This window comes from Vigna unguiculata, unplaced genomic scaffold (assembly GCF_004118075.2).
Source record: "Vigna unguiculata cultivar IT97K-499-35 unplaced genomic scaffold, ASM411807v1 contig_500, whole genome shotgun sequence".
In the NCBI taxonomy this organism is placed as follows: domain Eukaryota; kingdom Viridiplantae; phylum Streptophyta; class Magnoliopsida; order Fabales; family Fabaceae; genus Vigna; species Vigna unguiculata.
This window is the reverse complement of record NW_021011215.1, coordinates 63,276-82,119: the sequence shown is the minus strand read 5'-3', so window position 1 is coordinate 82,119 and position 18,844 is coordinate 63,276. Positions and strand designations below refer to the sequence as shown.

At 36.5% G+C, this 18,844-nt stretch overlaps 1 pseudogene; it reads right to left on the bottom strand.

Annotated features, from left to right (window-relative positions):
• Positions 1 to 8,819: 8,819 nt before the first annotated feature.
• LOC114172243 overlaps positions 8,820 to 18,844 on the bottom strand; it is a 28,412-nt pseudogene continuing 18,387 nt past the window's right edge.

The window sequence follows — 18,844 nt, the reverse complement described above, 5'->3', positions numbered from 1 at the left end:
AAGGATCTCGCATTGTTTGTGTTGTAAGGTAGCGCCTAGTTTGATGGTGCGTTCATTAGGGAGTTCCAGTGGTATATTTCATCGATCGGCTCGAGGTGGGCATCACGGCCTACTCTGGGGACCAAATCGTCTCCAGATAAGGCTATGTCAAAGTCGGGTGGACGTTCAATATGGTTGGTTTGAAGGATGGGAAGTTGTGGCTAGGCTGGCCATGTAGCATTCTCGCCGAGTCGTTGGTCGCCATGGATGTGAAGGATGTCTGATGAGTTTAAATTTTGACCTCATTTAATGTTTAAATTGGGGATTTAATTGAGTTTTCTGTGCTTAAGGATTGATTTAATTAAGATTTGTGATTATTGGATTTATTGAGTACGTAAGGTAAAATGGCGTAAAAATTGATTTTAGTTGCCATAAAATATTATTGGATATTCTAACGTTTGTTAATGCAGCTGATGTTTAATTTGGGTCATTAAAAAGGGTGGATTTGAAACATTCAAAGTTACAAAATAAGTCCAAAATCAACAAATTCTGAAAAGAAATTGTTAGGAGCTAAATGCACCCCCTATTTTATTACACACTCCTTCTAAAGTGGACCACCAAAAACCTGTTTTGACCCTAGTTTCTACTAAGTTGCATGCCTCCTACCACTTAAACTCCACTCAACTAGATGCCGCCATGTGGCAATCCCCACCTTCGAATCAGGCCAACCAAATGCTAACATGTGTCATTATCCTTGCAAACTTATCTGCACCAATTAAACCTGCCACGTCATCATCTCCTTCCATCTCCAAAACAGAAACCCTAATTTTCCTCAAACCCTAGCCACCACCTCCATGCCGTCCACCTTGCCAGAAAACGTAGCAGCACCTCGCCGTCAACCGCTCCACCAACACGTGACCGCTGGCAGCCACTATTTTCGCACCGCAAACCTCCACGCATTTGCGCGATTCACCATCTCTGCAGCAACCATTGATGCCTTCTCCGTCGCACACTGTGCATCAGTACAACAACTCTACCACTACACTGTAACACCTCTCTGTCTCCACACGAACCTATAACACACCTTCATCATTTCACTAACGCACACTACAACAGCGCACCATTTGCGCCTCCATCTTCTCCATTGCCGAAGCGAACCAGCATTTGCGCATCACCGTTCGTAGAAGTCACCGCGAGTTCTTCTTCCCGAGAACGCAGATTTGCAATTGCGAGCAACACCTCCATTGCAGCAACAACAACGTTCAACACACGTTCAACCAGCACGAGCAGCAACGTGAGTGCGAGAACCCGTTCTTATTAGCAACACGCATCAGATCCACAATGCATTCACACCTTGTCGGTAGCCACAAGCCTTCATGAACCCTAACGCAGCGACCAAAGAGGAAGGAGGAGAAAACCCTAATTCTAGAGAGATTCTCTGCACCACGTGTCAGCCTTTGATTGCATAGTCAAATTGGTCAAATCTGGTCAAACTGGTCAAACTTGGGACAAATTCTAGTCAATATTGTAAAAATGGTCAAATAAGAGGGGCAGAATTGGAAATTGGACGAAAATTAAGTTGCCAATTAATTAAATAAAGATAAAATATTTTAGCAATCAACAGATAAAGTCCAGTCCAATTGTGTGAGTTGATTAAGAAAGCTAAGTGAAATCCCCACTGGACATTAAATAGCAAGCTATCTAGATGTGAAGGTTCCTTTCACAAGCTCAGAGAGAAGATGATGGATTGATTCAAACAAAAAGGAAATGAAAGCACATAAACCATAGAAACCAAGAACAATAAAGGCAGAAGAAAACATAAAATGGAAGGAAAGGAATGGTTAAAATGTGAGAACACCCACTTACAAGCTAAGCTAGAAGCCATCACCTTGAAATGATGGATGTATGCCGCCACTTGCTATGCCAAATAAGGCTTACAAGTTTCACTCCCAAGGGAGGAAATCTCAAAATGTTGAGACACAAGAGTGTTTTTACTTCAAAATGTTCAACCCTTTTACATGTCTAGGAGCACCCCTTATATAGAAGAGTTTAGGGCCTCTAAACAAATAAAGATACTTAAGGATGTCTCTACAAACTAACCAGCTTCTAGAAACTAGGTCAAATAAGGTTACAAAAATGAGAGACAAAAGAGCTAACTATGGTGTGTGCAAGGCTAATTTCGTTGTAGCATAAAAGGAGACAAGAATGTGTCTCATATGTCTCCAAAAAGTGGCTAAAGTGTGCTAAAACAAAGGAGACCAAAGGTACATAGGTATACTTGCTTCATGCCTTTTACTTTATGCTTTATGCCTTTGCTTACTCTCTCCTCCACATCATTTATGCTCCCCAATACCATGCGCCACTAGCATTGCTTTCTTACTCCTAATTAACCTACACAGCAAATAACATAGATTAGCATGTTGGCTTAAGTCAAGTCAACTATAGTCAACAAGTCAAACCTAATCAAAGGTCAACAAGTCAACTAAAGTTGATTCAACTAAGTCAACTTAGGGAATCAAAAATAACAAACAGAAATGAAAGGGATGAAGGATTAGTGAACTTCCTTTCTAAACATGCTTAGTCTTCTTAAGCATGTGCCTCCATCCTTGGTTGGGGTCAATCCTTCATCATCCTCCTCTCCTTGGAGAGAATTTGACCACAAATTCTTTAAGCCTTTGTAGATGGAGCTTGACTTGATTTGGGGGAGGATTTGCGCCTCCCTTTTATGAGCTCTTTCCTCCTTTTTAAGGATATTACCCCTAGCCTTGGTTAAGCCATTTTTGTTTTCTAGATTACTCTTCCTCTCTTGCTTGTGCTTTGGGCCTTCCTTTTTGGCTTGGGAAGGGAAGGAAGGATGATGCACATCTTGCTTTTGAAGAATTTTTTTGTAGGCAGTAACACCTTAGTGAAAGCTTGCCCCTTTTGTTTTCTTCTTTATTTTTCTTATTATATTTCTATCCTTATTAACTTCTTGAGGTGATAGAGGTAGTAAAGTGTCTTTTTCCCATTTTTGAAGAAAATGTATTGGTTGGTATGGCCATCATGTAAAGTTTGTTTAGCAAATTGCATGGCCTACCTAGTAAGATATGTCTAACTTCCATGGGAACAACATCACATAGCACCTCATCTTTGTAGCTTCCTATAGAGAAGTTAATTAGGACTTGTTTATTGACATCTATTTCTCCCTCTTTACTTATCCAAGCAAGCTTGTAGGGCTTAGCATGAGGAATGGTCTCTAAGCTAAGCTTTTCCACCAACCTGTGCTAGCTACATTGGTACTACTTCCTCCATCAATAATTAGAGAGCAACCCATTTGTTAATTTTGCATCTAGAATGAAAAATGTTTTCTCTTTGAGTTGGCTCAAGTTCACTTTGATCTTGACCTATCATGCGCCTTAATAACATAGGGTCTTTCTCAAAAAAATTAGTTTTACTAGAGGAAGAGATTCTTTTGAAAGAGAATGGGGAGATGAGTGTTCACTTTCAACATCATTACTCTTCTTTAAGATCATGGTCCTCTTGGTTGGGCAATTTAAAGCAATGTGATTATAACCCAAACATTTAAAACATTTAATGGAACTTGATCTTGAAGAAGTGGAATGGTGAATGTGATCATTTGGAGACTTACTTTACTTGGTGGTTCTTGATGAGAGTTAGAAGGGAACTTATCATCTTTCTTTTTATCCTTTCCCTTCCATGAGTGACTAAAGTAGTGGTTGGGTGAGTAACTCTTCTTTGCCCTTCTTTTTCTTTTCAATTGAATTTCAATCCCAAGGGCAAGTGTGAAACATTTTCAAGAGTGGAGTACTCATACAACTCTACTTGGTCTTTTATGTCTCTCCTAAGACCACTCACAAATCTTTTTATTTTCTCTTTGTTAGTTTCTTTTATTTCAACCCTACGCATTTGAGACTCTAACTCTTTAAAGTATTCACTCACACTCATAGGACCTTGGTGAAGCCTTTGGAGCTTCAAAATAAGTTCGTTCCTATAGGAGGGAGGAACAAATCTAGCGCACATAAGAGTTTTAATGTCCATCCAAGAAGCCGCGGGTGGCCCTTGGTCATAATTCTTACAAACTTTATGCCACCAAGTATTGGCGTACTCCAAAAATCTAAAACTACTAGATCAACTTGTGTTTGATCCTTTACATGATTTTCAATGAAAATTTGATCAACTTTAGCTTCCCAATCAAGGAAGATTTTGGGAACACTTCCACCATAGAACTTAGGAATCTTTGGAGTTTGCTTCTCTTGTGATGGGTTGCGCCTAGAATGCCCTCTTTTCCTAGGCTCTCTTTCTTTCTCCCTAGCTTCAAGCCTTTGAATGTGCTCTTGGATTCTTAGGTCACTTTGCTCCTTGTCTTTTCTCAATTGTTCAAAGGCCTCCTTCCTAGACAACTCCAAATCCCGAAGCAATCTCATCAATGTATTGTTTTTGTTTGGTGTAGGTGCATTTGATGAACTTGCCATGATTCCTACAACAAAAACACTCAAATACGAGACAAAATAAATGGATTAGAGGTTAGAAAACATGAAAACCGAGACCAAATCCAACCCAAAATGTAACCCAAGTGTTTAGATCACTCTCCCAAAGTAACAAGGCAAGGCTAGCACTCAAAATCCACCAAAGGAGTGAAGCAAACACTTTTAAAAACTTGTTCAAAACCTTTCAAATGCAATACAGTGATTCGGCCACAACATCCCAAGAGTTTCAAGAAAAGAAAACTACTAAGACAAAACAAAGAACACCTAGTGACAAGCAAGAAAAGCACAAAAACAAGGAAAGCTAAACTCTAAAGAAGAAAAGTTTGAGACAAAACTTTTAACAAGACTAAAACAAGAAAAGCACATTTTAAAGACTCTATGGAAAGCACTTGACAAGCATCTTCAAGTCTTAAATCATGCATACACCAAGAAAGATCATAACCAAGTTAAAGCATGGAACTAATTAGCCAATATCACCCAATTCTCAAGTATGAAAAACTAGTAGCATAACACCTAGTGAAAACACACTTTTAGTTCACAAAGGAGCAAGGTTGCTCTCGGTTTTTAGGCAAAAATTGGTGTAACATTTTCTTCTTTCCACAACTAGTTTCATAAAATGGTGAGAAAGAGTTTTTAGGTGGCTTGGACACTTAGTTCCTCAAGTTTTAGGCCAAAATCAATTTCATGGAGTATACATCAAGCAAGACATAAAGTGAATGCAATATTCAAATACTTGGAAAGACAAGAATAAGAAAACTTCAAGTTAACATATGACATATGACTCTAGCAAAAGTTAGGCACATTTAAAGACTCAACATGACATACACAAGACACAAACATGTAGCTATCATGCATTTAAACTCATGGATTTGAGGCTCAAAGAGTAAGCATCAAAAGACATGTTATCCAACCACATTTAGGAGTAAAAGAGTCACAAAGCCGAAGCCAAAATTTCCACAACATAACCTGAAAACGTTGTTTTTCGTATTCTCGGCAGCTCTGACCTTTGCTCACTCATTTGATCATAACTCTCTCCACAAAACTCCAAATGCGTTAATTCTTTTTTTGTTGGAAACTAGACTCACAGAGCTTTCTTTTGATATAAATAACGTTACTTTTGGACCACTGAGCTAGCTGCAGTATTTTTTTTCAAAACTCACACGTTGCTGCCAGCACTGTTTTTATTCGGACCATTCAAAGATAGCTACACAAGACAAGGTTAGAACATGAAAACACCATATTCAAGGACAACCAAAGCTCTAGATACCAAATGATGAAGGATTATCTTGTTCTTTTTTAAGATTATTGAATATGTATGAGTTGATTAAGAAAGCTAAGTGGAATCCCCACTGGACATTAAGATAGCAAGCTATCTAGATGTGAAGGTTCCTTTCACAAAGCTCAAGAGAACAAGATGATGGGTTGATTCAAAACAAAAAGGAAATGGAAAGCACATAAACCATAGAAAACCAAGAACAATTAAAGGAAGAAGAAAACATAAAATGGAAAGGAAAGAAATGGTAAAAATGTGAGAAGCACGCCACTACAAGGCTAGGCTAGAAGCCATGGCAACCTTGAAGATGAGTGGATGTGTGCCGCCACTTGCTATGCAAGATAAGGCTTAGAAGTATTCACTCCCAAGGGAGGAAACTCTCACAAATGGTTGAGACACAAGAGTGTTTTTACTTCAAAATGTTCAACCCTTTTACATGTCTAGGAGCACCCCTTATATAGAAGAGTTTAGGTGCCTCTAAACAAATAAAAGATACTTAAGGATGTCTCTACAAAACCTAACCCTAGCTTCTAAAAACTAGGTCAAATAAGGTTACAAAAAATGAAAGACAAAAGAGCTAACTATGGTGTGTGCAAGGCTAATTTCGTTCTAGCATAAAAGGAGACAGAATGTGTCTCATATGTCTCCAAAAGTGGCTAAAGTGTGCTAAAAACAAAGGAGACCAAAGGTACATAGGTACACTTGCTTCATCCTTTACTTTATGCTTTATGCCTTTGCTTTACTCTCTCCTCCACATCATTTATGCTCCCCAATCACCATGCGCCACCTAGCATTGCTTTCTTACTCCTAATTAACCTACAAAGCAAGTAAACATAGATTAGCATGTTGGCTTAAGTCAAGTCAACTATAGTCAACAAGTCAAACCTAATCAAAGGTCAACAAGTCAACTAAAGTTGATTCAACTAAGTCAACTTAGGGAATAAAAATAACAAACACAAATGAAAGGGATGAAGGATTAGTGAACTTCCTTTCTAAACATGCTTAGTCTTCGTAAGGATGTGCCTCTATCCTTGGTTGGGGTCAATCCTTCATCAGACAACTTAGCAACTCTCTAGTTTTGGCAAACACCGTCATCCACCACATCTCTCATTGTTCCTTTCTTTTATTTTCTTTCCTTCATCATATTATCATGTATTTCATCAAAGCCATGGACGGCTAAGCTTTAAGGGTTGATTCCACTGTAATTTCTTAACTGGATTTTGAGGTTAGATGAATTAATTTTTTTGTTCTTTTGAATATTATTGTGGTTTTTGTTTATCTATGTCCTTTGCTTTTTAATTGAATAGAAAATAATGATTTTAACACTAGTGCAGAAAAAGCCTATTACATCGGTTATTGTGGACTTATTACATCGGTCATACCACCGATGTAATATTTCCCGATGTAATAAGTGTTTGACATATTACATCAGTTGCTCGACCCGCTGTAATAGCTATAACATATTACCTCGGTGCAACTTTAACCACTGTAGGTGGGGTGTATTACATCGGTTATGGTCACAACCGATGTAATAGAGAGATGTTTTTTTTTTCAAAAGTCAGCTTGTTTTGGGAACTATCCAATAACCTGTAAAAGTCACAAAAAGCCAGATTCCAAACAATTCAAATTTTTGTTTCCTAAGATACAATCATTTACTAAATCCTATAAAAACTATTATGCTAAATGTTAAGGCTACAAAATACCTTACATATCCAAAATAAAACATTTCTAATGGCTATCAAAACTAGTGTTTTAGCCTCAAAAAATATCTTGCCCATTCCTTGCGAATATCTTCAATTTTATCTTTACCCAATGGCTCGACTCCATCAAAAACCTGAAATATAGAATATATTAATTATGGTGTATCATAGGATGCAAAGTTAGTCATCAGTAATTGAATCAACTCTTACATCGGCCAATGAATCAACAATGGTAGCACGAGCTATAGTCCACATCCAATGCATAACATAGTATCAACACTCAAAGCTTCCACGTTGCCTATTGCACTAATATATGAAATTTATGCAATTAATATATGAAGAACTAAGACATTTTAGTTGATAATATGTAGATTCAATGCAAAATATACCTTAGGATAAATCCAATCCAGATGAGATGAAGATGCAGTGGATTTACCATCCAAGACACCACTTACATTAATAGCACTAAAATAAAAGTCATTAGTAATTTACAATATAATCATGATAAAACACATTACATTTTTAATGAACACATACCAATGTTACATGTCTTCCTGCCATGTTTAGTTGATGATAACTTGTGTTTTCTTCACATATCGGACAAGCATAATGTCCCTTTACACTATAACCGCTCAAGTTTCCATATGCCGGAAAGTCATTGATTGTGCAAAATAACAAAGCTCGCAGATTGAAATTCTCATTTCCATGTGCATCAAACACCTCCACTCCTTCATCCCACAACAATCTCAAATCTTCTATTAATGGAGTAAGGTAAACATCAATATCATTACCTAGTTGCTTTGGTCCTGATATCATCATGGATAACATCATGTATTTTCTCTTCATAGACAACCAATAAGGCAAGTTGTAAATGATCAACAAAACACGCCACGAACTATGCTTGCTACTTAAATTACCGTAAGGATTCATCCCATATGTTGCAAGACCAAGCCTCAAATTTCTTGGATCACTCCCAAACTGTGGATAGAGAGTATCAATTTTCTTCCATTGAGGTGAGTCAGCTACGTGCCGTAACAATCCATCACTCTTTCTTCCATTTGCATGCCAAACAAAGTTTTTTGCATCATTAACATTGTCAAATAAACGTTTAAATCGTGGTATGATTGGAAGATACCATAACACTTTTGCAGGAGGACCCTTCTTCATGTTATCTTCATCCACGTCATCATCCTTCACTTTGAATCGTGAAACCCCGCATCTTGGACACTTAGTCAATGTTTCAAACTCCTTTTTATATAATATACAATCATTTGGACAGGCATGTATTTTCTGGTACTCCATACCCATCGGACATAGTATCTTCTTTGCCTCATAGTGTCGGGTCGGTAACATATTCCCCTCTGGGAGCATTTCATGCAATTATTCAAGCAATTCAATGAAACTTATATCGATCCACCCATTTCTTGCCTTGATGTTAAATAATTTTAATATTGCTGACAAACGCGTGAATCTTGTACAACTGGGATATAAAGATTTTTCTGAATCATCTTTCAACGAATCATACACTTGTGTGTTTTTAAAATTGTCTTCTCCAATATCATCAATCTTATCCTCCATACGATCTTCATGATATACATTTAACTCTTCAGATTGAGGTATGCTTGAGAGATTTACAACTTCACCATGCCAGGTCCACGTTCTATAACTCTTTAAGAAACCGTCACAAAGGAGATGTTCTCGTATCAACTCAATTGATTGTCGTCTAACATTCAAACAATTAACACAAGGGCAGTAATATTTTCCATTCACGAGTGTTGCATTTCGCTGAGCAAATTGAAGAAACTCTTCAACGCCATTCTCATACACATCAGGGATTCGACTAGCATGCACCCAACTTTGATCCATTACTACACAACATAAAAAGCTTGTTTATACTGGCATTCAATATTCCCCAACTGTCCAAATGAACAGTTAAAGTTTATAAAAATGATTTTCTTGATGATTGAAAAACATCTTTAAATCATTGATTGAAAAATACTTCAACTAATTACTGAAAACATTGCCGAGGGTCGGACACCTTCGGACTCAACCAACACGTTCAATAATAACCATAAGCACACATCAACAAATATAATCTTAATTAGATATTCAATTAAGAATTAAATTTAATACCAATAAATATAAGAATTAAAATTATATAAAATTGGAAAAAACTAATCGTTATAACAGATGAAAATTTTTTCCTAATGTGAGAGTGTTTGAACCTTCAGACCACCAAATGCAAGTAAAACAACACTTACACAGCCCTGAACAACCAACAGAGTGTGGCAGCAACAAATGGCAGCCGCGGCGGCAACGACAAGGTGGAGGGAGAGCTACAGCGCGAGGGCCAGCAGTGGCGGCAACGGGTGCGGGAGAGCTGCAGTGCGAGGGCCACGGGAGGTGACTAACGGCGGACGGAGCTCCAGCGGTGTGGAGAGGGTGGCAGCAACAAGTGGCAGTCGCGGCAGCGGCGTTTTTCACGAATGACGTCGGAGACCCCTCGACGACGCGGTGCTGCGATGGCGGGAGAGCTGTAGCGCGTGGCCAGCAACAGCGGCAACGACCGTGACGCTCTGACCAAACCGCAACCTCAGAGAAGCGACGAATGGAGGCGCGATTGGTCTGCCTACGAAGGCGACTAACGGTGGACGGAGCTCCAGCGGCGTGGGCGTGTGGTGGAAGCAGAGTTCCAAACACTAGTGTAAAATAGGGTTTTTATACCGGTTAGAAAAGACTTTTTATACCGGTTCTAGCATCGATATAAATGTAGGAGGTATAGAAGATTTTATCTTTTTATATCGGTTATATAACAGGTATAAAAAAATTTATTTTTATACAATTTCTAAAACCGGTATAGAAAGTCCTCTTGGAAAAGAAAGTTATGTAAGAAGAAACGACTTACTATACTGATTATAGTTCCAACCGGTATAAAAAATTACACATTTTACACCAAGTATGACCTCAACCAGTATAAAAAGTGATTTTTTTATTTTTTTATGAAAAATTCGTTTATGCTTCCTACCTTATACCAAACCTATATATAATTACCCAGAACATTCAGAAAACAAATCTCATTCAATCTAATATTTAGATGAAATAGAATTTAATGTTTATATGAAATAAAATACTACTTTAAAACGAATTACTATATAAGTCGTAAAACACCTAACATCATCTTATATAAATACTTAAAAGAAACGAAGCCCACTGCTCACGAACTTCCTTAAAGACTCCTTGATCCATTGGAGATGTGTCATTGAAAATCTACATGATGAATAGTTGAGTCAACAATCTTTTAGTGATAGAATGATTTATGTTATTGCAATTACCTCCTTTCCTTTTAGCCTATGAGCTCCAAAGTATAAAGAATGATTTATGTTAGCAATATGTTGAATTAAATAGTTAAACCCACATATAATATGAATTTACCTGAAAGACAGGATTTAATCGCCTCTCCTTAAAAGCCTGCCATGTGCCTTCATCAAGGAATTGATACTTCTCACAAGGTTTTCTATCACTTAAGGGACCATAGATATAATGACTTGTAAGGTCCGTCTTAAAACCCTTCCATCATTCTCTAGCAAATGAAATCCATTTTGTCCTTAACAAATTACTGTTTGGGACATCATATGTGACCTGTACAATAAGAATGAATTACATATAATAAGTATCAGTTATATATTTACGTTATAAATTATATAGGTTAAGATTTAATACCAGGACACTTTGCCAAATCTAGTTATTTATTGTCTCTGGAACATGGTCCCAATCATCTATAAGAATGGATGACTTGCTCCTACCAAGCAAAGCCACATAGCTCGTGAATTTGGTGCTATTATCTCCCAAAGCTTTACTAGTTTGCATATCAAACTGGATAGGCAATCTCTTATCTGCGTTGTGACTAACTGTTAACTCTCTCAATCTAGTCCCATGCCTACCCTTTTTTTTGGTAGACGTCTGAATCTTGTTCTCGTCTTATGAAGGTGGGAGGTCACCAAATGATGTGTCACCAGACATATCCCTGTTCAAATAAATAATTGTTAGTGAGAATTAATAAATATCAGGTACCCTTTCATAGTTGAAAACATTACACATGATAAACAATTTTACTATTGTCACTGGTTAGATACATGCAGATTCAACAGAGATACAAGAAAGCTATTGGTTATATGCCTTTTATTTTTTAGGTTTCATCACTAATTGCTGGAAAATTTGGGTACCTGAAAAAGAACAATGCTACTGCAAAATAATGCATGTAGTTATTTTCTTAGAATGAAAAATAATCCTATTAAATTTGGTACTAATCATATCACAAAGTAACAACTTAGATAATATTAATTAAAAATATCAATAAGCCAAATAGGTCTAACCTTCTTTCACATGATAAATATAAATGAGATATTTGTAAAGGTATTGTGACAATCAAGTTAATCATGTTGATTTAAAGGTCGGATTTCGTTAAAGGTTTTAGTACTGTTTATTATTATTTTTTTCATAACTATTAATTTAGAAATTTGATTAGAGAATCAATTTTACCTTATTTTTGAATCTTTTCCACCATAAAACTTAAGGTTTTAAAGTTAGGACCAATATATATTTATAACTTGAATAACCAACCGTGATGACATGAAAGAATAATAAATATTGTAACTTCAATCCCTCTCTAATTCCTCTAATTTAGTTATGTGTAATATTGGACTTCAATGATACACTATTAAACCATTAATACCTGTTTAACTAAGTAGAGACATATATATATAAAAAGAGATAAATCAATAGTTTAGACACTATATCATAAATGGTACATCTTACGTAGGTGGCACTCGAAACATTTATAATAAATGCTATTTAGAATAAAAAATAATCAAGGGAAACATAAAGGTTCATAAAAGTAAATAAAAAGTAAAACAATAATTGCAAGCATCAATGGAGACAAGAAGAAGCCATCATGTGGTATCAGAGCCAGGTTTTAGTGAGTTAAGTGCTTCTTCTCCATTTTTTTTTCAATTCCGTGTTGTTCATCACTTCTCCTACTTGTCTTGCTGTTTTTGTTCATTTTATTTTGAGTATTAATGTCTTTTTACTTTGGTTCATCTTCATTTGATTCATCTTGAACCATCCTTGTGTGCTTTAGGTGTTCTATTTGGTTTCTACCATTTACTTTTCATTTTAATTGAGTATTTGTTTTTTTTGTTCAGTTCATTCTCTTGATTCTTGAGTTTATTTTGATTTTAAGATCCATATGTTTTGTCTAGAGTCATGTTTAGTCCATATATGTCATTAATTCCTTGTTTAGCTTTTAATTTTCTTTGAATTTGTTGGTGATGTGTTGCTGAATTTTTTTTCAGATTTGAGTGCAGTTTTTAATCCTTAAAAATTAACACTCTCTTCTCTCTTTGAGCCTTGGAAATGAACCTTCACATCTAGATAACCTTAGTTATCTTAATGTCCAGTGGGAATTTTCCTTGTGCTTGCTTAAAATCACCATAAACCACACTAAATTTCCTTTCAATTAATTGTGCTTTGGTGCTTTTTCATTTCTGTTTTTGAGTTCAGATTGCTATTTAGATCTTAGCAATGTCTTAGAGTCAATTTCCATTGTGTTTCATTGTGTTTCATGATCTTCTTTTGATTCCTTTAAGTTTCCTTCTCCTTTGTGCTTTTTGTTTCCATTAAAATGCAAATGATCAAGCATAGTGTGGTGGTGATTCTGTTTTGTGGTGGAAACTAGCTGCTGTAAGAGCTATAAAAAGAAAGAAAAAGAGCACAAAAAGAATACAAGCAAGTGCCAAAAAGAATCAAAAGAAAAGATCAAAAGAAAGTGGCAAAAGAAGTATACTAGAATCACTACCATCATTTGAGTTTGAGAGCATTATTTTGTTGCATTTTACTGTTGTTCCAGTTTCTGTCTGACTGCACACTGTTTGTATTTGATTTATCATAAAAAATTGGCCGGGTCAAATCCAAATCTAATTTTTGCCTCGTTTAGCTAAGACATAGACGAAAAATTGAAAAAAAGAATCATTGAAAAATGTTGAAAAATGAAAAAATGAAAAATATCTGAAGCAGAGGCCTGAATTCACGTTTTTGGACTGGCAGTGAGTGAAAAATCAAATTTCAGTGTAGTTTTCTAGCTTATTTTGGTTGTTTTTCATCCATTCTAGTGCCATTCATTAGGTAATTCATTTGAGTGCTTATCTTGTTTCTTTACCTTATTTCTAGTTTGTCATTTCTTTAGTGATCCTTTGAGTTTGTCATGGCATTATTCACTTTTGGTTTAGCAATTATAATTTTGTGCTTTTCTTGCTTTATTTCTTGACCTCTTTTGGTTTGGTTTCTATATTTGGTGCATACTTCTTTTTGGACGTGATCTAATTTTCCTAAGGTAGCATCCTAGGAGGTGGAGTACCTAGTCCCGAAAGAGAATCCTCTTTGGTGAGATCAAGAGGAAGTGCAAGAGTGAAACACTTGTGAGGACCAAGCCAAGAAGACCTTTTACATTTTGTGCACTTTGATTGTATTCAAATTGAGTTGTAAAATTGTAATGCTTTCCTTCTTGTGTTCATGGCCTAGTTAGGTGTCTTGGGGGAGTCTTAGGTACTCAATCCCATCTCCTAACTAGAACCTCTTCTATACATTAGTGAAGCGCTTTTAGTGGTGAAGTTTGAAGGTTCCAAGTGCCTTCTACTTCTACCAAAACTTAGGCCGCATATAGCTTATAATCTTTCTTGTTTTTAATTTTCTTGTTTGATAGTTTAGTGTGTGTCAACTTAGTCTTTGAATTAATTTCATTTAAGAAGTTTTGTACAAAAGTTTCAAGTTCCCTTGGCTAGGAAAGACTTGGTATGTAAGCAATCCAAGTGATTCACCTCTCTTTCCTGGAGGAGAACTAAAAGCTTTTGCTATCTACTTCTTCTTTGAAATTTTCTTTTAAAGACCAAAATTAAAAAAAAAAAATGTCTCAACCTCCTTCTCAATGTATGAGTGCTTCAAATGAAGAAGAAATAAGTTTGAAACAAATTGCCTTTGATTTGAGAGCACTACTACGTTGGAAGGAAGATGAAATAATTGCAAGGGAAAGGGAAAAACAAGAAAGAGATAGGTTTCATCAACTTTTAGATGAAGAGAGGAGGGGAACAAGAAATATGGAAAGGTTGCATGAGAGGATGAGTAATAGGAGTCAACATTTGTACTCCCACACTCCAACACTAGTCACACACTATGAAGAAGATAGTAGACTAGTTGACAACTTCTATCAACCTCCTCCTCCTCTAAGAAGAGAAAGAAGAGAGCCTAGGGAGCCAAGAGCCATTAGAATAGACCTCCCTCACTTTTATGGGAAAGATGATGTTGAAGCTTATCTTGATTGGGAAATGAAGGTTGAGCAACTCTTTGCTTGCCATCAAATAAGTGAGGAGAGGAAAGTACCCTTAGCTACCCTTAGCTTCCAGGGCAATGCTATGTACTGGTGGACTGCCCTCGAAAGAGATAGGAGAATCAATCAAAGTCCCGAGGTCAAATATTGGAATGACCTCAAAGGAGCCCTTAGGAGAAGACATATTCCCTCCTATTATCATAGAGAGCTAATGGATAAGCTCCAAAGACTCCATCAAAATAAAATGAAAGTGGAAGAATATAGACAAAAGATGGAGTTATATATGATGAGGGCTGGGATTAGGGAGTCCGAGGATACCACCATTGCAAGGTTTCTTAGTGGCTTAAGTCTTGAGATAAGAGATAGAGTAGAATTGTTGCCCTACCAAGACTTAAATGACTTGGTTCAACTTTGCATAAAGGTAGAGCAACAAATTCTAAGGAAAAATTTTCGAAATGACTACTCTAACTCTTATACCAAGAAAGAATTCAAGAGGGAGGGTAAACAAGTCAAAGAGGAACCCTTTAAAAGTTTTAAGGAAAAGGAGAAACCAAGGGAAGGCACATCTTCACACACTTGCACTAGTGAAATCAAATGTTTCAAGTGTCTTGGTAGAGGTCATGTTGCATCTCAATGCCCCACCAAAAAGACCATGATCTTAAGGGGTGTTGACCACTATAGTAGCCAAGATGAGCAAGAAAGTGAGAGTGAGACTTCTAGTGAGGAGTCTAATGATGAGGCTAAGGAAATTGCCTATCCTTGTGAAGGAGACCTTCTAATGATTAGAAGACTTCTTAGCAACCAACCCATTCCAAAAGAGCCAACACAAAGAGAGAACATCTTTCATACAAGATGTAAAGTTTTAGAAAACACTTGTTCTCTCATTGTTGATAGTGGCTCATGTTGCAATTGTTGTAGCTCAAGGTTGGTTGATAAGTTGGCTTTGACTATCATTCCCCATCCAAAACCTTACAAATTGTATTGGCTTAATGAAAGTGGAGATTTGACAGTCCAACATTGATGAAGGATTAACTTGTTCCTTTTTAACATTATTGAATATAGTGTGAGTTGATTAAGAAAGCTAAGCGAAATCCCCACTGGACATTAAGATAGCAAGCTATCTAGATGTGAAGGTTCCTTTCACAAAGCTCAAGAGAAGAAGATGATGGATTGATTCAAAATGAAAAGGAAATGGAAAGAACATAAACCATATAAAACCAAGAACAATTAAAGGAAGAAGAAAACATAAAATGGAAAGGAAAGAAATGGTAAAAATGTGAGAAGAACGCCACTACAAGGCTAGGCTAGAAGCCATGGCAACCTTGAAGATGAGTGGATGTGTGCCGCCACTTGCTATGCAAGATAAGGCTTACAAGTTTCACTCCCAAGGGAGGAAACTCTCACAAATGGTTGAGACACAAGAGTGTTTTTACTTCAAAATGTTCAACCCTTTTACATGTCTAGGAGCACCCCTTATATAGAAGAGTTTAGAGGCCTCTCAGCAAATAAAAGATACCTAAGGATGTCTCTACAAAAACCTAACCCTAGCTTCTAGAAACTAGGTCAAATAAGGTTACAAAATTGAACCGTGTGGATCCACATCATTTGGTATTCAGAGTCTGGCTATCTAGATTTGGAATAGGAAAGGAAGTTTATTATACAAGTTGTTTAACCGAAGGCCATCCATGTTTAGTTGCATTCGATTACGGAAGCGAAAACAATGTTGTGAGCCAAACATTGGTGGAGAAACTCCAGTTACCAGCAACCTTTCATCTGGATCAAACATGGATCAAATTCAGTACATGGCAATGTGTGAAAGAAGTATTATGTGATATTGCTCCCATGGACTCTTGCCATCTTCATTTGGGATGGGCATGGCTTCGTTTTAAAACACTCCATCATGATGCATGTTCCCTTTATTTGAGGCATGAGGGACATCAAAAGAAGTAGAAATTTATGACACCAAGACAAGTCAGTAAGGATCAACGTAGGCTGAAGGAGAAAATAGAAAAAGAAGGAATAGAAAAAGAAGTAATATAAACTGCAGATGGAAGGGAAAATAAAAAAAAATTGAACTAGAGAAAGTTTATTCGTCAATGTTTTTTCTTCTACAGTTTGTGATGTCATTTTACAGGAACAAAAGGATAAGCATGTGAATGAAACACACCAACTTCCACCCTTAAAAAGGAAGCTTGTTCATAGTTCTTTATTATGCATTTGGTCCGTCGATAAGATGCAAATTCGTCAAACACATTGCATGGAATTATTTATTGTTACATATCAAGGTGGGGTACTGTTGCCAAGAAATGTTATTGACGGATTGCAACCATTGGAAAGTAACAAATATCAAGTTGAATTTGATCTTGGAAGAAGAGAATTAGTTTCAACTTGTGAAAAAATAAAAGTCCATCAAAAGATCATAATAAACTTACATTAAAACTAGTGTCTTAAGATTCGGGACAAATCTTCTCGAAGAAGGAGGGTATGATGTGAATTGCATATAGGTCAAATGGAGGATGACTAATGCGCCGTCTTGATACAGTTTCTTTTACTTACATAAGGGCCCAATGCTTTGTAAAACTGGCTGACCAAATTGTGTTTGTGCTTAATCAATTAATGGGCTTTAGTTTTGTTTTGTCTTCAAGTTGAAATAAGGGTCCATATGCCAACTTAAGAACCAACCTTTGGAAGATCAAGAGGACCTTTGCTCAAAGTTTGTGGATGAGTTTTGGTAGCCTTAAATTCAGTTACAATCAACCATTAAGAAGCGGATCGTTATTTGCTTGAGTGGATCATTAATTAATAGCTTTAAGCGGGTTGATATTAAAATTTATGTGTCTTTTGTAATTCTGATGGTTAAAGCTCCTATATAAGTTGAACCATTTTCATCAATGAAGGCAAGCTGAGTTTTATTCAGAAAACAAACGAGTTTTATCTCATCTATCTTAGTGAGAGTGATTCTCCTAAGTTCTTGAGTGATTTAAGAATCCATGAGATTAATCAAAGGTCCTTTATCCCTTTGTGTGTCTCAACTCTTAGGCTTATCTTCCATTCTTGGAAGTTTGATGTCTATCAATTTCCGTTCCATCTTCTTTTATGTTTCCATTTTCTCGTTTCAAATAATATCTCAAATTTCTCGCTTGTTAGCATTCTAACAATGATAGATCAGTCAAACGAATCGAACCGTGTCGATCCACATCATTTGGTATTCAGAGTCTGGCTATCTAGATTTGGAATAGGAAAGGAAGTTTATTATACAAATTGTTTAACCGAAGGCCATCCATGTTTAGTTGCATTCGAATACGGAAGCGAAAACAATGTTGCAGCCAAACATTGGTGGAGAAACTCCGGTTACCAGCAACCTTTCATCTGGATCAAACATGGATCAAATTCAGTACATGGCAATGTGTGAAAGAAGTATTATGTGATATTGCTCCCATGGACTCTTGTCATCTTCATTTGGGATGGGCATGGCTACGTTTTAAAACACTCCATCATGATGAACGTTCCCTTTATTTGAGGCATGAGGGACATCAAAAGAAGTAGAAATTTATGACACCAAGACAAGTCAGTAAGGATCAACGTAGGCCGAAGGAGAAAATAGAAAACGAAAGAATAGAAAAAGAAGTAATATAAACTGTAGATGGAAGGGAAAATAAAAAAAAAATTGAACTAGAGAAAGTTTATTCGTCAATGTTTTTTCTTCTACAGTTTGTGATGTCATTTTACAGGAACAAAAGGATAAGCATGTGAATGAAACACACAACCTTCCATGCTTAAAAAGGAAGCTTGTTCATAGTGCTTTATTATGCATTTGGTCCGTCGATAAGATGCAAATTCGCCAAACACATTGCATGGAATTATTTATTGTTACATATCACGGTGGGGTACTGTTGCCAAGAAATGTTATCGACGGATTGCAACCATCGGAAAGTAACGAATATCAAGTTGAATTTGATCCTGGAAGAAGAGAATTAGTTTCAATTTGTGCAAAAATAAAAGTCCTTCACAAGATCATAATAGACAT